The following is a 22,134-nucleotide window of genomic DNA, read 5'->3' as shown; positions in this document are numbered from 1 at the left end:
CACATACAGTATAGATTGCACAGACACTACAACATACAACTTTCCTAATGAAGGTAATTTAGAGTAAACAAAATGGTGGTACAAGGACATTGGACCTGTAACGACGTTCGTCTGTAGAAGGAGAAGCGGACCAAAAAGCAGCGTGGTGGTTACTCATGTTCTTTAAAACCTGTTAAGTCTACACTCTCCTTTTTCGAACATTCTGTTAAATATTGCGCAACATTTCAGCGTCCTGCTACTCATGCCAGGAATATAGTATATGCATATGATTAGTATATGTGGATAGAAAACACTCGGAAGTTTCTAAAACTGGTTAAATCACGGCTGTGACTATAACAGAGCGTGTGTTTCATCGAAAAGCGCAAGAAAAACTGGTCACTGAAAGCTGAAAATAATATCCATGCGCCACTTGCATGTATTGTTTAAAGGACACCAAATTAAATAGGGCCAAGGATGCAATTCCTACAGATTCCACACGATGTAGCCATTGTCGTCATTTTCCTGATAGTTATTTCTTGGTCAAACAAAGGAAAGAGATTCCATTTCTTCCGGTCTCCGACAGGATGTTTTGGAGGAGAGATTTGAGACCATGATTTGAAGACGTGGAGCTATTGAATACACATCGCCCCGTGATCATTTTGATAGATTATAAACGTTTACTAATACCTAAAGTTGGATTACAAAAGTATTTCGAAGTGTTTTGTGAAAGTTAATCGTCAACTTTTTTAATTTAAAAAAATTACGCAGCGTTTTGAAACAATGTTTTTTTCTGAATTACACAGTTTCCATAGATGGCTATTTTGGGTATATATGGACCGATTTAATCGAAAAAAAAGACCCAATAGTGATGTTTATGGGGCATATAGGAGTGCCAAGAAAGAAGCTCGTCAAAGGTAATGAATGTTTTATATTTTATTTCTGCTATTTGTGTAGCGCCGGCTACGCTAATTATTTTGTTTACGTCGCCTTCAGGCATTTTGGGGTGTTGCATGCTATCAGATAATAGCTTCTAATGCTTTTGCCGAAAAGCATTTTAAAAATCTGACTTGTTGGCTAGATTCACAACGAGTGTGGCTTTAATTCAATACCCTGTATGTGTGTTTTAATGAACGTTTGAGTTTTAACGAGTACGTTTAGCATTTAGCGTAGCGCATTTGCATTTCCAGGTGCCTACTTGAGACGTCTGCGTCTCAAGTAGGATCAACAGGTTAATGGAAAATGAACGATACATGAAATAACTTAAATCTACAAAACAACAAACGGAACGTGAAAAACCTATACAGCCTATCCTGTGACAACAAACACAGGGACAGGAACAATCACCCACAAACACACAGTGAAACCCAGGCTACCTAAGTATGATTCTCAATCAGAGACAACCAATGACACCTGCCTCTGATTGAGAACCATACTAGGCCGAAACATAGAAAAGCCCCAAAACATAGAAAAACAAACAGACTGCCCACCCAACTCACGCCCTGACCATACTAAATAAATACAAATACGGAAATCAAGGTCAGAACGTGACAGGACCGTTATGTTAGATCACGTCTGTCTGAAGCCACTGGCAGGCTAATAGGCTGGCGCTGTATATATTTCACTAAAGCTCATTCTGTCTAATTAAGTTCTCTAATAGCCACAATTAAGTTAGCAAAGTATCTGGATGAAACACGAAAACCTCAAGGACATGGGGATCAGAGGAAAAACACAATGCATAGAACAGGCATTGCAGCATCCCTAGCTTATATAGCTAGTTGTATCTCGTCAACATGGTCTTTAGGAGAGGGGAAAAATTATTTTGAAATCATCTAATTTCGACAGGATTGGTATAGTATTATGGTATGTATTGGCTTATAATGTTTTCCTACAGGCTTCAGGAAATGGACCAGTGTTTGCAGACCTTTCATATGAGTGCGATAGCTGTCCTTAAGCATTATATTAAGCTAATTGATGCTCATGGGAGACCGTCTGGTGCGGTTTCCCCCCAGGTATCAATTAAAATAATTTACAACCTCCAGGCATTAATCATGATGCTAATTAATGATTGGCTAAAACTTAAACCTAATACTTGATATGCCTACAGGACACTAAAAACACACACACACAGGGCTTGAATAGTTTTTACTTTCATTGTAGAGGAATGAGTCATTCTTTCAATTCGGACAGTGAATGTACAGTACATAAATTATGTTCTTATATTTTTATCCTAAAAATGTTACATTTCATGCTGATGCTGAACATATTAAATATCATATTTAATTTGATTGCTACTAAAAGAGGATAGAAAAATCTATTCTGTCTCTTTGTATTGCTTGACTGAGTTAATGCGAAAAACAGTTAGGAAAATATGAATGTGAATTGAAACCGCACAAAAGTGTATGTTATTGTTCCTATTTGTGCAATTTAGTGACACAGTATCTACTAATCCAGGTTTGTTCCTATCAACAATTAACAATTTCTTCTCACTAATTAGTCATTTAAATCCGAAACCAGGGGCAGCCAAAGTACGACGCAGCATATTGCAATTTCTCTTTTACAGTTCTTGGGATGGGAATCATATTTTATGACGAAAGTAAATTAATACACCGGGCCGAAATTGGCAAAACAGTAAGTCTATTTGTTGCGACATTTTATCAGTAATTGTTTTGTCTCAGGCAGCAGCAAAATATTTGGGACACAGTGAAAACAAACATTTCATAATGTTGTTGGATATAATTTGGCATAGTTGGCTGCAACACCAAATGTATTTTGGGTTATTAAAGTAACATTATGGCTGATGGACACATAAAAGCATATTTTCAAATGTCGGACATTATCATCGTTTTTGGATTCACTGCAAGTTGATTTTGGCACAAAATGTATTTGTTTTGGCCAATTGCATGCTGAAAGACTTGAGGCCTTCATCATCAGAATGATAGCAGGTGAAAATATGTCAGGTGTTTTGGAATGTACTGTATCTGTGAAACAATTTCAGCCATTTGCCTTTTTTTATGGCATCTACTCCAGTGATATGACTGGTCAGTATAACAAAACACAGTCTGGATGTATTTTGAGAACTACTTGTTTACTTAGCTAGCAAACTAGCTGCAGTACTGACACTTTATTGAGGTCATGTCTTAATGTGTTGGTTCTGTTTTGCATATCACTCATTGTCTGTGTTCCACTTTGATGGAAGTGTATGCCTCAAAATAAATTTGCGGGATTTGTGCTCCCCCCTCATTCCCATAAGTCTAAATAAAGAAATAGCAAATACCAGCCTGTTACTCTCACTCCTCCCAACTCTAAGACCTAATGTATCCCCAAGTATTCCACCCACATATTGCAGCTTGAATTCTTATAACTCAATTGATAACCTCACCTGTTATGTCAGCAGTATAGCATTCACAATGAAGGGGAAGGTGCAAACTACACAGTGATTAGAGCATGTCATCGGTGCAGCTTTTTGACACTATCATTTTAAAGGCTGGTTAGGAAAACAAATGCTATCGTACAAAGGTCAATTAAAACCTATCCATACCCGGGCATTCATTAATTTCACCATGGTGACTGGCTTTCACGTAGTCAAACCTTTCTGACACACCATTTGTAGCTTATAATAATTTGCAAGACCTTGAAAATATTTGGTTGTAGTAACAATTAGGTCAAATCAACTGCCTGTGACATGAACTCTTGACCTGTAAGGCCATCACAATAGACTAGACTCAGGAGAAATGAAAGGCTATTGCTATCTCCAGTTCTGATCTCATTTATTATAATGAGCAGAGGTAATGGAGTGTTTTACTTGCTTCAGAACAGAAATGAATATCATGATTAAGAAGATGGCAGTGTCACTTCCCCACCTTGAGAGAGAGAGATGATTCTACATGTGGCGGTTGTCGACTTGAGTTAAATGCCTGTTTCATCACTGTCAGCGACAGATGTCTGCATCGCATCCCACCGCCTCCAGCATGGAGCTGCTGCAGAGAACTGACGGAACCCTTATCACTGCAGGGAGAACATGATCATGCTAAAGTCAGTAAAAATGTTGTCTACAGTTTTTCATTTATAGGCCCCAAAAAATGGGTTAGTGGAACTATTCATCTTTACCATTCATGTGGCACTGTATTGATTTTCTGTTGCAACATTATTCCTTCTGACTGCTGCCTAATGTCGGACTCAATTCTGGGCTTTGGGGAAAGTCTCAGAGTGGAAAGAGGTCATTTGCCACTAGACCCCCATTGGAATTGCCAGTCGGAAATGTATGGTTTGCTGCAATTCATCAACTGTCTGCAGAGGTGTGTGCTGCGATGCTACCATTGGTCATTAGGACCACAGAGTTTTACTACCCTGGCAATGAGCAGCGTTTATAAACTGCAGTAATCCTTGGGATTTGTATGATTGTTATGTACAAAGTGATGGAGTACCTTGACTTCAGTGAACCGTAAGGTGGCGACTATGGAATCATTGAGACCTCCAGCTGGTGAAGAGCTATATAAATATAGATTGCTGTGTGTTCAATAGGGCCAAAACCATAGCCTCGACTTGAGGAGAAGCTGTAATTATGGACAAGAGTGGCTAAGACTGGTTGTGTTTGTCTGGAGAAAACAGAGTCAATCTACAAAAGTCTGCCATCTATGGGCTTTTGCTCTGTGCTGCACCTCCGCACATTACAGTATACATTCGTTCGGTTACTCAGTTGAGGAAAACACTTGTGCAATCATATACTTTTCTCATTGAGACTGGTTCAAATGGCCCAAGCCAGAGAGGTTAGTTGAGTTGTAAAGCACAGACAAATGTCTCTTGTTCTGCAGGCCCAAACTCCTGTGAAAGCTGACATGATGATGGAGAGAGTCCGGATGGGGCCTTGTCTCCAGTGCCATCCCCAGAGTAAAGCAACAGCGGATGAGAACTCTTCACTTTCAGTTAATGCAAAAAAAAATAGAGATGTAAGCCAAAGACTGTAGAATAGGGCGGTAGAGAGGGACTCCCTCACTCTCGTAGTCCACATAAAGGAGAGGAGAGAAGACACACAAGCCTGGCTTTTGTGGAGCGTGTATTCACAGAGCGAGCTGTGAATGGAGCACTGTCAATTTGCCAAAGTAGCTTGGGTGATTAACATTTGAACTGTGGCACATCAAGAGCCCCCAGTGGATGAATGGCCATTATAATCAGCCTCATTAGGGGACCCTATTCACAGATGCCAAGCACAAATTGCCCGAGCTCAACTGACAAGCATGGACAGAGAGGGACAATGGGCAACCAAAAGTAAACAGTGTAGTACTTCGTAAACAGCCCGACAAATATGCAGATAAACAACATTCTGAGCAGTGGAGTTTGATGGGAAAAAGTGTTGTGTGGTTCTTGAACTGGTGGAGTCATGTGGATACACGAATGCACACTCAAACACACCATTACAAACATATTGTAACAATGCTCCAAACAGAGAAGTTGTGTAAAAAAAAAAACATGAAATATTCTTAGAAGCACATTTTGTCTGGATAAAAGTTGACACTGTTGCTTTCTTAAGGTTATCCCGAACATTCTTCCTCCAGGATGCACCAGACTGTTCGGTGGATCAAAAGGTATTTTGGGGGAATACACTGACTTCAAGCACAGGATTATTTGGGGAATCCAACCCCCAAAAAAGGAATGAGTTGCTTTTCATTCAACCATACATTTTTATTTGACCTCTTACTTACTTTGACTGTGTTTACTGTTTACCATAACTATTGCTACTACTACACTGCATTGTACAAGTAACAGTCTGATTAAACTTAAAACAAAGTATTGCTCAATCTTAAAATGTCAAGTACCTAAGGCACGTGTATCATATCACTCTTAATTCACAAGTTTTAATGAGAATTCCTCTCCTAATGCTCTTAAAATGAAATGCACGGTACAAAAACAAGGCCTTTGGCTACCTATTAGCAATGCATCACTCTCTCTACTTTCAGTCATAACGATAAGATTTGTTTGCGTAATAAAATATTAATTTAAAATTGTCTTTAGTTATCCCAGGAGACAGTCACAGCAGATATCTCTGTTGCGTTTTAAAAATAAGAATTATAATTTCCCTTTGTCTGTTTGTTTAACAAAAGCTATGTTTCCATTGTGTGCGTACTTAGCATTTTGCCAAGAAGACATATTCTGCAAAAAAAGTGTGGGTATGTAATTTCGTTATATCAAGCCTCGAAACATGGTTAAAACTATAATGTTGATCTCATGGATGGTCCTTGTGTCCGTAGCTCTGTCTAAATACATTTGAGTGGTTATATTTCTCCAGCCCTTTCCCTCTGCTCTGCAGACTGTTCCTTTAAGACATTATGGATGTAATACTATGGTATTATACAACAGGTGGGTCTAATCCTGAATGCTGATTGGTTAAAACCACATTTCACCCGGTGTCTATTCCACAAGTTACCACCGGCTAAATCTATGACATTATAATAACTATTTACTATTTTCCATCTGACTGTGCAATCCACTGTCTCATCAGCCCAGCCAGGCAAATTATAAACTTGATCTCCACTATAAAAAGCATCTAGACATTATCTCACAGATTTGTATAAACCTTACTGTCTGTCTCTGACATTCTCAACATTGCATATTAATGAATGAGTTGGGAGTCAGGATGGGACAGACAGGCAAGCTACTTTTCTCAGCCAGTCGAAATCATGAATCAGCATAAGTTTTATAGATATGCTGTATACAAAGAGATATCAATAGAAAACAGGTAAAAGGAAACGAAGTGCAGCTTGTCTTTCCAGCTTGTTTGAAGTGATTGTATTAGCTGTGTTGTTGGCTAGCTCCTCTGAACAACAATGTCCTGACGAGAGAGTACATTTTCTATACCAGGTGAAATCGCGCCTCATTAGCTCATTGTTCTGGATATATCCAAATAAGTGTCACTGGAAAACAACTTAAACAAATTAAGCAAATGAAGTAGTGAACTTTGTTGTTATTCTGGCTGCACTGTTTGACATGACTGTAAGTTAGCCGCAGTTGGCTAGCTAGCAAGCAAGGGATAAGAATGTTGCCAGCCAGTGTTGCAATAGAACATTCAGAACGAACAAATGGGTTGTGTCCATAGATACAGATAAATGCGTTGCGTCTCTGGCAACCGAACTGATAGAACGAATGACCAGCCGGCTATATCTTATGGAAGGATGAAATGGTAAGAATAAATTCATAAAAATATTTTTTTTATTGAAAGAAGTAAATCGTTAATGGAATATGTTGTCAGGCCCGAGAATAACTTTAACCTGCAGCTTTGATATGTGCTGAGAGAAGGACAGTGTACCATCTAGCCATACTCCCAAGTACTTATATGATGTGACTACAATTCCTTGCAAAAGTATTCATCCCCCTTGGCGTTTTTCCTATTTTGTTGAAACACAACCTGTAATTTAAATGGATTTTTATTTGCGTTTCATGTAATGGACATACACAAAATAGTCCAAATTGGTGAAGTGACAAAAATAACTTGTTTCTAAAAAGAATTTATGGAAAAGTGGTGCGTGTACATGTATTCACCCCCTTTGCTATGAAGCCCCTAAATAAGATGTGTGCAACCAATTACCTTCAGATGTCACATAATTAATTAAGTCCTGTGTGCAATCTAAGTGTCACATGATCTCAATATATATACACACCTGTTCTGAAAGGCCAAGCAAGCGGAACCATGAAGACCAAGGAGCTCTCCAAACAGGTCAGGGACAAAGTTGTGGAGAAATACAGATCAGGGTTGGATAATAAAAAAATATCCAAAACTTTGAACATCCCACGGAGCACCATTAAATCCATTATTAAAAAAATGAGAAGAATATGGCACCACAGCAAACCTGCCTAGAGGGCCGCCCACCAAAACTCATGGACCAGGCAAAAAGGGCATTAACCAGAGAGGCAACAAAGAGACCAAAGATAACCCTGAAGGAGCTGCAAAGCTCCACAGCGGAGATTGGAGTATCTGTCCATAGAACCACTTTAAGCCGTACACTCCACAGAGCTAAGCTTTATGGAAGAGTGACCAGAAAAAAAGCCATTGCTTAACTTCTTGCGACTAGCAAACCCGTATCCGGGAGCGTAATCATAGCCTCAAACACATTGGCATAACGCAACTTTTCCTATTCATGAAAATCGCAAATGAAATTCTTCTTACCAAACCATATGACCTTTGTTTTGGAGATGTTCAGAACAAGGTTAAGGGCAGAGAAAGTTTGTTGGACACTAAGAAAGCTTTGTTGTAGAGCGTTTAACCTCTTCATCCTACCCCCTCCTTTTTCGAACATTCTGTTAAAAATGGCGCAACATTTCAGCGTCCTGCTACTCATGCCAGGAATATAGTATATGCATATGATTAGTATATGTGGATAGAAAACACTCGGAAGTTTCTAAAACTGGTTAAATCACGGCTGTGACTATAACAGAGCGTGTGTTTCATCGAAAAGCGCAAGAAAAACTGGTCACTGAAAGCTGAAAAAGTATCCATGCGCCCCTTTCATGTATTGTTTAAAGGAAACCAAATTTAATATGGACACGGATGCAATTCCTACAGCTTCCACACGATGTCGCCAAAAACGTCATTTACATTGACAAAAATCCTTTGAGACATTTCCAATAGATCCGTCATTCCATCCAGCCTACCTCAATCGATTTTGGAAGATTGAAAAATGGACATTGTTTTCTTGAGTAGCTGCTATTGAATACAGATCGCCCAGTGATCAATTTGATCGCTTATTAACGTTTACAAATACCTAAAGTTGGGTTACAAAAGTAGGTTGAAGTGTTTTGTCAAAGAATATAGGCAACTTATATAATTTTTAAAAATGACGTTGCGTGTTGGAAGAGAGCTTTTTTCCTGAAGCAGACAGGTTATACAAATTGATATTTTGGGCATTCATGGACGGATTTAAATCGGGAAAAAGACCAATTTGTGATGTTTATGGGACATATAGGAGTGCCAACAAATAATATCATCAAAGGTAATGAATGTTTTATATTTTATTTCTGCGTTTTTGTGTAGCGCCGGCTACGCTAATTCTTTTGTTTACGTCGCCTTCAGGCATTTTGGGGTGTTGCATGCTATCAGATAATAGCTTCTCATGCTTTCGCCGAAAAGCATTTTAAAAATCTGACTTGTTGGCTAGATTCACAACGAGTGTAGCTTTAATTCAATATCCTGCATGTGTATTTTAATGAACGTTTGAGTTTTAACGAGTACATTTAGCATTTAGCGTAGCGCATTTGCATTTCCAGGTGCCTACTTGAGACGACTGCGTCTCAAGTAGGATCAAGAAGTTAACACTAATTCCAGGGAGGGGCCAGCTGAGTGTAAGACTGTATCATCTGCATATACATGGATGAGAGAGCGCCCTACTGCCTGAGCTACAGTATGTTGTTGATGTAAATTGAGAAGAGTTTGGGGCCTAGGATCGAGCCTTGGGGTACTCCCTTGGAGACAGCAGAAGTTCTGACTTCATACACTGCACTCCTTGAGAGACGTAGTTAGCAAACCAGGCCAAATACCCCCTCAGACACCAATTCTCATTTGCCAGCCCACAAGATTGGAATGGTCTACTGTATCAAAAGCATTGGCCAAGTCAATAAAAATAGCAGCAACATTGATTGCTTTGAATCAAGGGAAATAGTGACATCGACATCATTGAGGACCTTTAAGGTTGCAGTGACACATCCATAACCTGAGCGGAAACTAGATTGCATACTGTACCAGAGAGAATACTACAGTCATCAAGATAACCAGTCAGTTGATTTTTGACAAGTTTTACCCTGCTGATCAAAAGTGTTGGAAAAACAGAAATAGGCATATAACAGTCAGGATCAGCTTGATCCCCCTCTTTAAATAAAGGACACACCGTGGCTGCCTTCCAAGCAATGGGAACCTCCCCAAAGAGGAGAGACAGTTGATGTTGAGATGTGTTGGATGTGTCTGTTACTTGAACAATCTGAGGTGCAGTTACCGCTCATGAACTTATCCTCTGCAGCAGAGGTAAGTCTGGGTTTTCCTATTCCTCTGGCAGTCCACATGAGAGCAAGTTTCATCACAGCACTTGATGGTTTTTGCGACTGCTCTTGAAGAAACTTTCAAATGTCAAAGTAATGATGGACTGTCGTTTCTCTTTGCCTATTTGTTACGCCCTGACCATAGAGAGCTGTTTATTCTCTATGTTGGTTGGATCGAGGTGTGATTTAGGGTGGGTTATCTAGGGGAATTGTATTTCTATGGTGGCCTGATATGTTTATCGTTGTCTCTGATTGGGAATCATATTTAGGTAGCCATTTTCCCATTGCGCATTGTGGGATCTTGTCTATGTATAGTTGCCCGTTAGCATTATTCTAGCGTCACGTTTTTTCGTTTTGTTCTTTGAAGTTTTCTATTCCAAAATAAAGGATGGAAACATACCACGCTGCATCTTGGTCTACTCCTTATCACGAACATGACACTATTTGAGCTGTTCTTGCCATAATATGGACTTGGTATATAACCAAATAGGGCTATCTTCTGTATACCATCCCTACATTGTCATAACATCTGATTGGCTCAAACGCATTAAGGAGAGAAATTACACAAATGAACTTAACAAGGCACACCTGGTAATTAAAATGCATTTCAGGTGACTACCTCAAGAAGCCGGTTGAGAGTATGTGACATGTAGCCTAGTGGTTAGAGCGTTGGACTAGCAACCAAAAGGTTGCAAGATCAAATCCCCGAGCTGACAAGTTAAAAATCTGGCCGTCATTGAAAATAAGAATTTGTTCTTACCTATTTATTTAGTTAAATAAAAGGTTTTAAAAAATGCCAAGAGTGTTTAAAGCTGTCATCATGGCAAAGGATGGCTACTTTGAAGAATATAAAATTGTGATTTATCTAACACTTTTTTGGTTACTTCATGATTCTATGTGTTATTTCATATTGATGTCTTCAATATTATTCTACAATGCGGAAAATAGTACAAATAAAGAAAAACTCTTGAATGAGTAGGTGTCCAAACTTTTGACTGGTACTGTACCTTATAACACAAGCGCTACTGCCGTAAAAACTGATGTATACAGACATAATAGTATACATTTCAACTATCCCCAACTTTATTTCCAAAGATCCCTCTACATCAAGTAATGTGAGTCAAATGTATTTATACCCAGGTGCAGAGTATAATTCCAGTCTTGAAGGGGGTGGTTGTGTTGCCTTAATAATCTACGAGGCAGGCTATGTTTAAATAATTACAATACATTCAAAGTATCTTTGTAGAGCTTCACTTCACCCACACCTGGACTCCTGGTGAGCTGAATTAATATAACTCCTGCTTCACAACATTTTCTACTCAGCTAATATAATATTTATGCTTTCGACATAACGGAAATGCTTATCGTAGCATGTAGTATTACTTTGTTGCTCTGTGTGATGTTGTTAGTCGAGAAAGCTCATGATACATTTGAACCCGAGGGCAGTGATATGCAATGTTGGTGTGTTATGTGTGACAAATGTATACAGCAAATCCGGGTTCTGGAATTAGTTATTTGAGTTAGCTTTAAAAAGAGTTCAACTGAAGGAGCTTAAAAAGAGGAGCCATAACTTTGAGACATACTTCTTTATTCTTTCGGGAGCAGCTGTGCTCTTTTGAGGTGTAAGTAAACACCATAAGGGCTTATATGTTCAACTTTAACCTCCCGTCTTGCAAGGCCTATTTGGAAGTGTTATCAGATGAAGTTTAACGTCCCTTCCCAAAACATTTTTGATTACTGTAGGCTTCCTAATTTTTTTTTCACTTCTGCATCTCTCTTCCGTTAAACATCAGCGTGATCTTGTTTGATAGGCATGTTTACCCGAGCTCTGGATGGAACTCATTACCTATAGTTAAGAGTTTACTTGATCAGGAGAAAAAAAAAGGATTATGTGAAGTCAGATAAAAGGGAGCTGAGTTGAAACAAGCGAAGCAGATTATCAAGCGCTGCCAGGCAAAGCAGGCTGCGTTTGGAGCCGGGCCCCTTCTGATCGCAATCGTTAGCGCTTTATTCGTCAAACGCCTGCTAATACCTTACACAAGCTTGGCTTAATCCAGACTCCTGAACAGGACCACAACTCTGGAGATGCCTTATTGACAGCTTGCTGATAAAAGAGAAAGAGTGTATATTGTGGGTGAGAGGTAACTGGGTTTGAATAGCCTTTGGACAATCCACAATGCTCTGCCTCAGTCATTATTATTACATTGAACACAGGTCAGCTCTGTTACCATTCTAAGCCCTATCAATACTCAGAGTCGAGCAGATATGTAAATCTCACACGTTTTTACCACGCTGTAGCGACGTTAAGACTTACTGCGTTACTGGTCCTGCTAACAATCCCTTTAGGTGAAACACTGATAGAAGATGATTTATTTTGCTCCAATATCTCGGTCATCCTTTGTGAGGGAGAGGTATACAGAGGCTGTCAGCTCCTGTCTAGTATGTGAGTTGTTCTCCAGAACTCAGAGATGTGTACAAATGTGCTGGTAAACATTACACTAGCTGTCACACTGTAGTCTTTCATCAACCTGTTCATCTTGCAAATGCTAAGATCGTAGGAGGAGAAGACGAAAACTTTGATGCTGAAATTCACTTAACAAATTTCCTTCATTGTAAGGTGATTTGAATACACTTTGCGCAGCGTACACTGTCTTAAAAAGCATATTCCTAAAGATATGCCTGACTAGGAATTCTCCACACTGTCTGTGTTCATTGTATTTATTGTCAAATTGCATTGTAGACATACAGCATCAACATGGTTCCTTAGAGGACCTATGTTGAATCATATAGTGTGCATTGCAAGGTGAATTGTAAAGGTTATAGCAAGCTTCAGTTTGGCTGAACTGAATGAGCGTGTGCTCGCATACTCCCTTAAAAGACCTTTGCAAAAAAACGACAATGGCATTGCGTGTCAATTTTAAGATGTCATAGCCAGTATACACTTTCTCAAAAGAGTCAGAATTAACGTAAGATAACTCAAGATTTAATTTTTGTTTTTGCAGAAGCTGTCTTAATCATGCAACTTGCATCTGACTAGGATGTTTGGCACAGTAGTGAAAAATTTAATTGTTGACTATTTCATTTTTGACCGATCGCCGACAAAGGAGCATAGTCTTTGGCTAGCGATTTTGTCTTGTCTCGAGAAAAAATGCTGTGTGTCCGAACAGCTGAAAAAAAAAAAACACTTGCCGATGTTCAAAACAAACAAAAACATCACAAAATGTTATAACATATGCACAAACTGTTCAAAATGTTTCGGCAGGGAAGCATGCAGAAGCCTTAAGGTGAATCCCTTACAGTATTTTCTTTGTAAATTTGCATGTTGCTGGAAACAATCTTGTCAATGAATAAGAGCATCTTCTGTAGAGTTTCTGTTAAAACATGATTTAACAAATTAAGGAATGACTATTCATAAGAGGTGAACTGTTTTTCTCATCTGTTATAACAGTGGTTGCCTTATCTCCTAATGTATAATGCATGTGGAAAATGGTCACAAGCTCAACACAAAGGGGAAACCTGGGCATAAACATAACAGATGGGGAAAGTCGACAGGAGATATGGCTTTGGAACACTTGTGAGGCATGATTTGCATATGTTTTAATGCCATAAATTACTGGGCCATCTGGAGATGAAATTTAACATTTCTCATATCACCTAGTATATTAAGGTTTAAGAATGTACAACGGAATACACAACTGATCTCTGTACCATTGTTCATTTCCATTTCATAGATCACACCATTTTAAATAGGACATCATGTTCCTCAATTTGGTTTGTCATACTGTAAGTACAGTGCCTTGCGAAAGTATTCGGCGCCCTTGAACTTTGCGACTTTTTGCCACATTTCAGGCTTCAAACATAAAGATATAAAACTGTATTTTTTTGTGAAGAATCAACAACAAGTGGGACACAATCATGAAGTGGAACGACATTTATTGGATATTTCTAACTTTTTTAACAAATCAAAAACTGAAAAATTGGGCGTGCAAAATTATTCAGCCCCTTTACTTTCAGTGCAGCAAACTCTCTCCAGAAGTTCAGTGAGGATCTCTGAATGATCCAATGTTGACCTAAATGACTAATGATGATAAATACAATCCACCTGTGTGTAATCAAGTCTCCGTATAAATGCACCTGCACTGTGATAGTCTCAGAGGTCCGTTAAAAGCGCAGAGAGCATCATGAAGAACAAGGAACACACCAGGCAGGTCCGAGATACTGTTGTGAAGAAGTTTAAAGCCGGATTTGGATACAAAAAGATTTCCCAAGCTTTAAACATCCCAAGGAGCACTGTGCAAGCGATAATATTGAAATGGAAGGAGTATCAGACCACTGCAAATCTACCAAGACCTGGCCGTCCCTCTAAACTTTCAGCTCATACAAGGATAAGACTGATCAGAGATGCAGCCAAGAGGCCCATGATCACTCTGGATGAACTGCAGAGATCTACAGCTGAGTTGGGAGACTCTGTCCATAGGACAACAATCAGTCGTATATTGCACAAATCTGGCCTTTATGGAAGAGTGGCAAGAAGAAAGCCATTTCTTAAAGATATCCATAAAAAGTGTTGTTTAAAGTTTGCCACAAGCCACGTGGGAGACACACCAAACATGTGGAAGAAGGTGCTCTGGTCAGATGAAACCAAAATTGAACTTTTTGGCAACAATGCAAAACGTTATGTTTGGCGTAAAAGCAACACAGCTGAACACACCATCCCCACTGTCAAACATGGTGTTGGCAACATCATGGTTTGGGCCTGCTTTTCTTCAGCAGGGACAGGGAAGATGGTTAAAATTGATGGGAAGATGGATGGAGCCAAATACAGGACCATTCTGGAAGAAAATCTGATGGAGTCTGCAAAAGACCTGAGACTGGGACGAAGATTTGTCTTCCAACAAGACAATGATGCAAAACATAAAGCAAAATCTACAATGGAATGGTTCAAAAATAAACATATCCAGGTGTTAGAATGGCCAAGTCAAAGTCCAGACCTGAATCCAATCGAGAATCTGTGGAAAGAACTGAAAACTGCTGTTCACAAATGCTCTCCATCCAACCTCACTGAGCTCGAGCTGTTTTGCAAGGAGGAATGGGGAAAAAAATCAGTCTCTCGATGTGCAAAACTGATAGAGACATACCCCAAGCGACTTACAGCTGTAATCACAGCAAAAGGTGGTGCTACAAAGTATTAACTTAAGGGGGCTGAATAATTTTGCACGCCCAATTTTTCAGTTTTTGATTTGTTAAAAAAGTTTGAAATATCCAATAAATGTCGTTCCACTTCATGATTGTGTCCCACTTGTTGTTGATTCTTCACAAAAAAATACAGTTTTATATCTTTGTTTGAAGCCTGAAATGTGGCAAAAGGTCGCAAAGTTCAAGGGGGCCGAATACTTTCGCAAGACACTGTATATTAAGACATCAAATCAAATTTTATTGGTCAGATGTTATTGCGGGTGTGGCGAAATGCTTGTAATGCATCTGGGGTAAAACTCTGACCATTGCGATTCCTATAGTATTTTGCCAGTATATTACTCTGTAGGTTGATGTATTATGATGAAAATGCGGGCTTTCAAATCAGAGGCCTAACACAGTACACTTCAAAATGTGGAAAAAGTATACACTACATACCTGTCAATCTTTAAGTGTACGTGACAGCCATATTTTACACCTACAATACAGGTGACACAAAAAATGTAATGCGCAATGATTGAATTCCAGCCATACACAGAGAGATCCTCACACCAACAGTACAGTATGTATTGCATGCATCACAATTTAGTGGTAACTACAGTACACATACAGATGTCTGTAATGCCCAATTAAAATAGAAAAAAGGAACATGAAAGCTTAAACTGTTCTCTCACTAATTTTACTCCCTTCCCAAAATACACAACTAAACCACGCTACCGTTTAAATGCCTGGCTCTCTCACTAAGGAAAACCAACACAGGGCCTCAGTGACTTTGATTTGTCTGATGAGGTGTGCCTGGTTTTGCTTTTGATGACCAAGTGCAGTCCTTCTCTTACAATGACGGCTACCAACTTTTAGTCACACATTTTACTGTTAATTGCACCATATTTGTGTAACTTGCCAGACAAAATGGCAGCAAATTGCTTTTGCCGGAGGACCAACAAGTAACAACCTAGCCTACTGAACATCACAGATAGAAATGTCATGACCAGATCAGCTGAAATGATTCCTGACTATGCATGCCAGATTGTAAAACAATCTGAGTTGCCTATTTGATAACTTCACATGAAGTTGCTCGTATACTTATGTTGTAATGACGTTATCACTAAAGTGCTGGAAAGCAACATTTATTTTTTGTAAAAAAAATAATCTACTCCAAATTGAATGAGGTAATCAAGTAACATTGACTTGAAATAATTAATTACCCAACTAATACAGTGTATAGTGTTTTTCTCATCTTGTTTGTATTACCTAAGCCTCTGTTTCAGCGTTCTAAGTAGTGTTTCAGTATATGTGAGTTATCTTTCAAAAACAGACCACCTTTCTTTGCCAAAACAGAACGCTGACAAATCTAATAAGGACGTCAAGGAAGCATGCGCTTTTTATCATTTGAAAAGGCACTCAGGTGAGAAAATCGTGTTTGATGTCAATCCTAATGCTCAGAAAAATCGTTACATTTTCATCTTTGCTTCTAAAACTGTGACAGAAGAAGCAGAGTAGTAGGGCCATCTTGTTAACTCTGGTTGTATACTGAAGCAGCAGCCTATTTGTAGATGTCTGTGTCTAAAATAGAAAAGAACATCAAAGTACATGCATGTCCACCCACACAGCCGAATGGTGGTGAAGGAGCAAAAGCGCCTATTCAACCTCAGGAGGCTGAAGAAATTTGGCTTGTCACCCAAAACCCTGACAAACTTTTACAGATGCACAATCGAGAGTATCCTGTCGGGCTGTATCACAGCCTGGCACGGCAACTGCACCGCCCTCAAATGCAAGGCTCTCTAGAGGGTGGTGCGGTCTGCACAACGCATCACCGTGGGGCAAACTATCTGCCCTTCATGACAACTACAGCACCCGATGTCACAGGAAGGCCAAAAAGAACAACAACCACCCGAACCACTGCCTTTTCACACCGCTATCATCCAGAAGGCGAGGTCAGTACAGGTGCATCAAAGCTGAGACTGATAGAAGCCGTTTCTCAATCTCAAGGCCATCAGACTGCTAAATAGCAATCACTAACTCAGAGGCAGCCGCCTACATTGAGACCCAATCACTGGACACTTTAGTAATTGGATCACTAGTCACTTTAAACAATTCCACTTTAATAATGTTTACACATCTTACATTACTCATATCACATGTATATACTGTATTTTAGACCATCTACTGCACCTTGCCTATGCCGCTTGGCCACCACTCATCCATAGACTATATGTACGTTCTCATTCACCCCTTCAGATTTGTGTGTATTAGGTAGTTGTTGGGAATTGTTAGATATTACTGCACTGTCGGAACTAGAAGCACAAGCACTTCGCTACACTCGCATTAACATCTGCTAACCATGTGTATGTGACCAATAACAATTGATATGATGTTATATGGCTGTCTGCGTGACAGAAAGATATACATATGTATTCTGTATGTTTTTGCTTCATGAGTCATCATGGATTAAGCACCATCACAGTAGGCTACTGCAGTATAACTACCTGATGTACAGTCCTGTATTTGCCTTTGAGCTATCACAGTAGTTCAGAAAGGAAACACCATCATCTAACCATTTATTAGCAAAGACTACAATGGATAGTCTTGGCGTTTGACTCTGCTCCTTCAGGGTAACTCACTGTCAGAGCGTTGCATCATATAAAGATGATACAATAACTACAGGTGGTGAGCACGATATGCTATACCAGATCCCCCGAAAGAACAAACACAGAACCCAGACAGGTGGAGGCTGAGGTGGTGGTGGGATATCAGAAAACAGCAAGCATAGCGTGTTACGGCAATGGATATAAACAACGGATGTTGTTTCACATTGCTTTTCAATTCCCAGTGAATTTCTTTGGACGACCCAGCTGCTGATGTTGCACTTCTTGAGACAACAAACGAGAGAATTTCATGTCTCAGCAAATATAAGAAATCTCTATCAGAGAGTAATGAGGTGACTGGAATGGGAGACAAGGCCCCAGCAGGATGACTTTCAGGGGATCTGATTATACTTTGTTGATTATCATGCTTGTTGTGGTGACATTACTCTTTAGTTGCTCAGCAGACTCTCATACCCTGATGGATACTGTAATATGGATGTTATGTCATCTGCTGTTTTCACGACCATCCATGATGTCTCTGTTGCCGATATCTACAGTATAACATTATGCAGCTATCTGAGCCATTGTAAAAAACTATAAAGGGTGCTACAATGGTCAATTTATCCAATTTATCAAGCGTGTGGTGGCCAATAGCCCTGACTGTAGTAGGCTGCTTAGAGTCACTGGTCAGCATCTCTCGAGTAAAAGAGAAAAAAGTGACAGACGTAAACAGTCTTCTTAAAAACATGCCAGGGGCAAACTGTTATTTGCCATACGAGATTGACAATCACTTCCTTACAGCTTTTAATACTGTCGTTCCCATTTTGGTTGGCGAACAGAAAGGGAATAGTTATGCAGTCAGTAAGGCCAGATGATACCATGTTAGATCTGTTTGCTGTAGGGATACATGTCATATTAAGTTAGATGGCGATGGAAATGTATCGCTTGAGGATTCAAGACCTCGCAAACATTTAATGTGGCGGCCCTATCTGAGGTTGAGGCTGAAGCAGTGGGATAAGACTCGGAGGAGAGTGTTGCTCTCCTAACACACCCTTGAGGCGAACTGGCTGTCGCTGCCTCTCTGCAGCAGAATCAAGCCTCCACTTTGATTTGTGCAAGATAGGCCCAGGTCCTCAAGAGGCTTACCATCTCACTGTTTCCTGCACACAGGGAGTGCAATGTGGGGATCATTTAGAGATCAGACCTGATATAGTGGAAGTTGGTACAGCAACTATGTTTTCATGTGAAAGCCTTTGGGAAAGAGGAGATACATAATTTTGGATGGGTTCAAGAATTAAAAAGGTTCCCATGACAACCAAAGATCTTTGTAGAAAAGTTGAGGGGCTCGGTTCCAAATGGCTGATTAGTGAAAAGGTACTTGCAAGGGAGGAAGTGCTTGACTCATTCAAAGCGGAAGGCAGCTGTGCATGATTGGAGCCAATCAATTTCTCTGATTGCAGTCATTTCAGAAGAGCCCTGTTTGTTTCAACAATGTCAGAGAGAAATTCTCCAATTTACAACAAAAATAATACATTCTTCAAATCCTAAGTTTGGTTCCTCATGACATCACTACCTAAGGTATTGGGCTTTTGGTTCCTGATAAACTGGGACTTGATCTGTACCTCTCTTTGAAACAACATGAGCCCAGATAGATGAAATAGGTAGGATCTGCCCTTACACACTGGTACAGGATTAGATATTTTGTCATCCCCTAATGGTTATAGCTCCTGGAAAATGATGTGTATCCCCAAACAAAGAGACCCTGCTCTTAGAGGGACTCAGCTACTTTACTATTAGGGAAACCTAAAATCGCTGGTGACAAACATGCTGGGAGGCTATTTGTTTATTAACACACATTTAGTTGTGTGAAGGCACTCCTATCCATCACTGTCATCTTCTCAGGGTCAGGCAGAGGACACAATCAGGCTAATAATGAAATTAGCCTTGATCAAATTACTTCAGCCTTGGTGGTTAATAGTACCGCAAAGTTCAGCACCCCCCGAAGCCAACAATACATGATTATAGGATGTTCTTAGTGCAGTCTAAGTTAAATTAACTTTGAAATTACAGGCTCATAATGGTTATGAGTTCCCTCCCCTGGGCCCCTATTATAAGTTAAATACTATAGTTTCTCCAATATATTCCCAAATTCCACCTTGCAAAGGAAAACGATGCCTTCTCCTTCAATCTCATCGTATATCTCGTTTACCGACCTTTTCATTTTATTGTGTCTGAATTGATTTCCTGTTTTTCTTTGCTGAGAAAACATCAGGGATATTCTACCTTTATGGTCTTTACATATGAACCTGAAGTGTTTACCGAAGCATGGTACAGGCTCAGTGTGTTGGTCAAGGGTAGAGAAGAAGCAATAACATACACACCTGGGATTTGATCATGTCCATAGTGGTCATCAGCCTCTCTAACTTCGGACCAAAATGCCTACCTTCCAGCAGGAGCTCATGCTGTCAGGTGTCAGGTGTCAAGTGGAATTATCAGGGCCTTGGAGAGAGGCCTCCATTGTTTGTGAAAGCCTCAGTCACTGTCACACCGCATCTCTAGCCACAAGGGGAAATGGGACAGGAAAGCTTCTAAAGTGATCTAATTCTACATGTTAGTCCAGGTAACTCAGAGGGGAATGTGGCAATACCTAAGGCAATAGATTCACCACAACATTACAGAGTGTATTTAAAGGGTCTCCAGGCCAAGACCTACTTGTGTCTGTTGAACACGATTATGAATATTTTACCTAACTAGGCAAGTCAGTTAAGAACAAATTCTTATTAACAATGATGTCAATTATTAAAAATTGTTCAATGGGCAGAACAACAGTTTACCTTTCGGTTACTGGCCAAACCCTCTAACCACTAGGCTACCTGCCACCCCATTATGTAAAGGAACCGGATTCACCAGATGTGATGATAATGTGGAATTCCTCAATTAAGAGATATACAGTGAGGGAAAAAGGAAGTGATCCCCTGCTGATTTTGTATGTTTGCCCACTGACAAATAAATGATCAGTCTCATTTTAATGGTAGGTTTATTTGAACAGTAAGACACAGAATAACAACAAAAAAATCCTGAAAAAATAGCATTTCAAAAATGTTATAAATTGATTTCCATTTTAATGAGTGAAATAAGTATTTGACCCCTCTGCAAAACATGACTTAGTACTTGGTAGCAAAACCCTTGTTGGCAATCACAGAGGTCAGACGTTTCTTGTAGTTGGCCACGAGGTTTGCACACATCTCAGGAGGGATTTTGTCCCACTCCTCTTTGCAGATCTTCTCCAAGTGTTATGGTTTCGAGGCTGATGTTTGGCAACTGGAGCCTTCAGCTCCCTCCACAGATTTTCTATGGGATTAAGGTCTGGAGACTGGCTAGGCCACTCCAGGACCTTAATGTGCTTCTTCTTGAGCCACTCCTTTGTTGCCTTGGCCGTGTGTTTTGGGTCATTGTCATGCTGGAATACCCATCCACGACCGATTTTCAATGCCCTGGCTGAGGGAAGGAGGTTCTCACCCAAGATTTGACGGTACATGGCCCCGTCCATCGTCCCTTTGATGCGGTGAAGTTGTCCTGTACCCTTGGCAGAAAAACACTCCCAAAGCATAATGTTTACACCTCCATGTTTGACGGTGGGGATGGTGTTCTTGGGGTCATAGGCAGAATTCCTCCTCCTCCAAACACGGCGAGTTGAGTTGATGCCAAAGAGCTCCATTTTGGTCTCATCTGACCACAACACTTTCACCCAGTTGTCCTCGGAATCATTCAGAAGTTCATTGGCAAACTTCAGACGGGTATGTATATGTGCTTTCTTGAGCAGGGGGACCTTGCGGGCGCTGCAGGATTTCAGTCCTTCACAGCGTGGTGTGTAACCAATTGTTTTCTTGGTGACTATGGTCCCAGCTACCTTGAGATCATTGACAAGATCCTCCCGTGTAGTTCTGGGCTGATTCCTCACCGTTCTCATGATCATTGCAACTCCACGAGGTGAGATCTTGCATGGAGCCCCAGGCCGATGGAGATTGACAGTTCTTTTGTGTTTCTTCCATTTGCGAATAATCGCACCAACTGTTGTCACCTTCTCACCAACCTGCTTGGCGATGGTCTTGTAGCCCCTTCCAGCCTTGTGTAGGCCTACAATCTTGTCCCTGACATCCTTGGAGAGCTCTTTGGTCTTAGCCATGGTGGAGAGTTAGGAATCTGATTGATTGATTGCTTCTGTGGACAGGTGTCTTTTATACATTATACAGTGCCTTGCGAAAGTATTCGGCCCCCTTGAACTTTGCGACCTTTTGCCACATTTCAGGCTTCAAACATAAAGATATAAAACTGTATTTTTTTGTGAAGAATCAAC

This window comes from Oncorhynchus mykiss, chromosome 2 (assembly GCF_013265735.2).
Source record: "Oncorhynchus mykiss isolate Arlee chromosome 2, USDA_OmykA_1.1, whole genome shotgun sequence".
NCBI lineage: Eukaryota > Metazoa > Chordata > Actinopteri > Salmoniformes > Salmonidae > Oncorhynchus > Oncorhynchus mykiss.
This window is presented reverse-complemented; position numbering follows the sequence as displayed.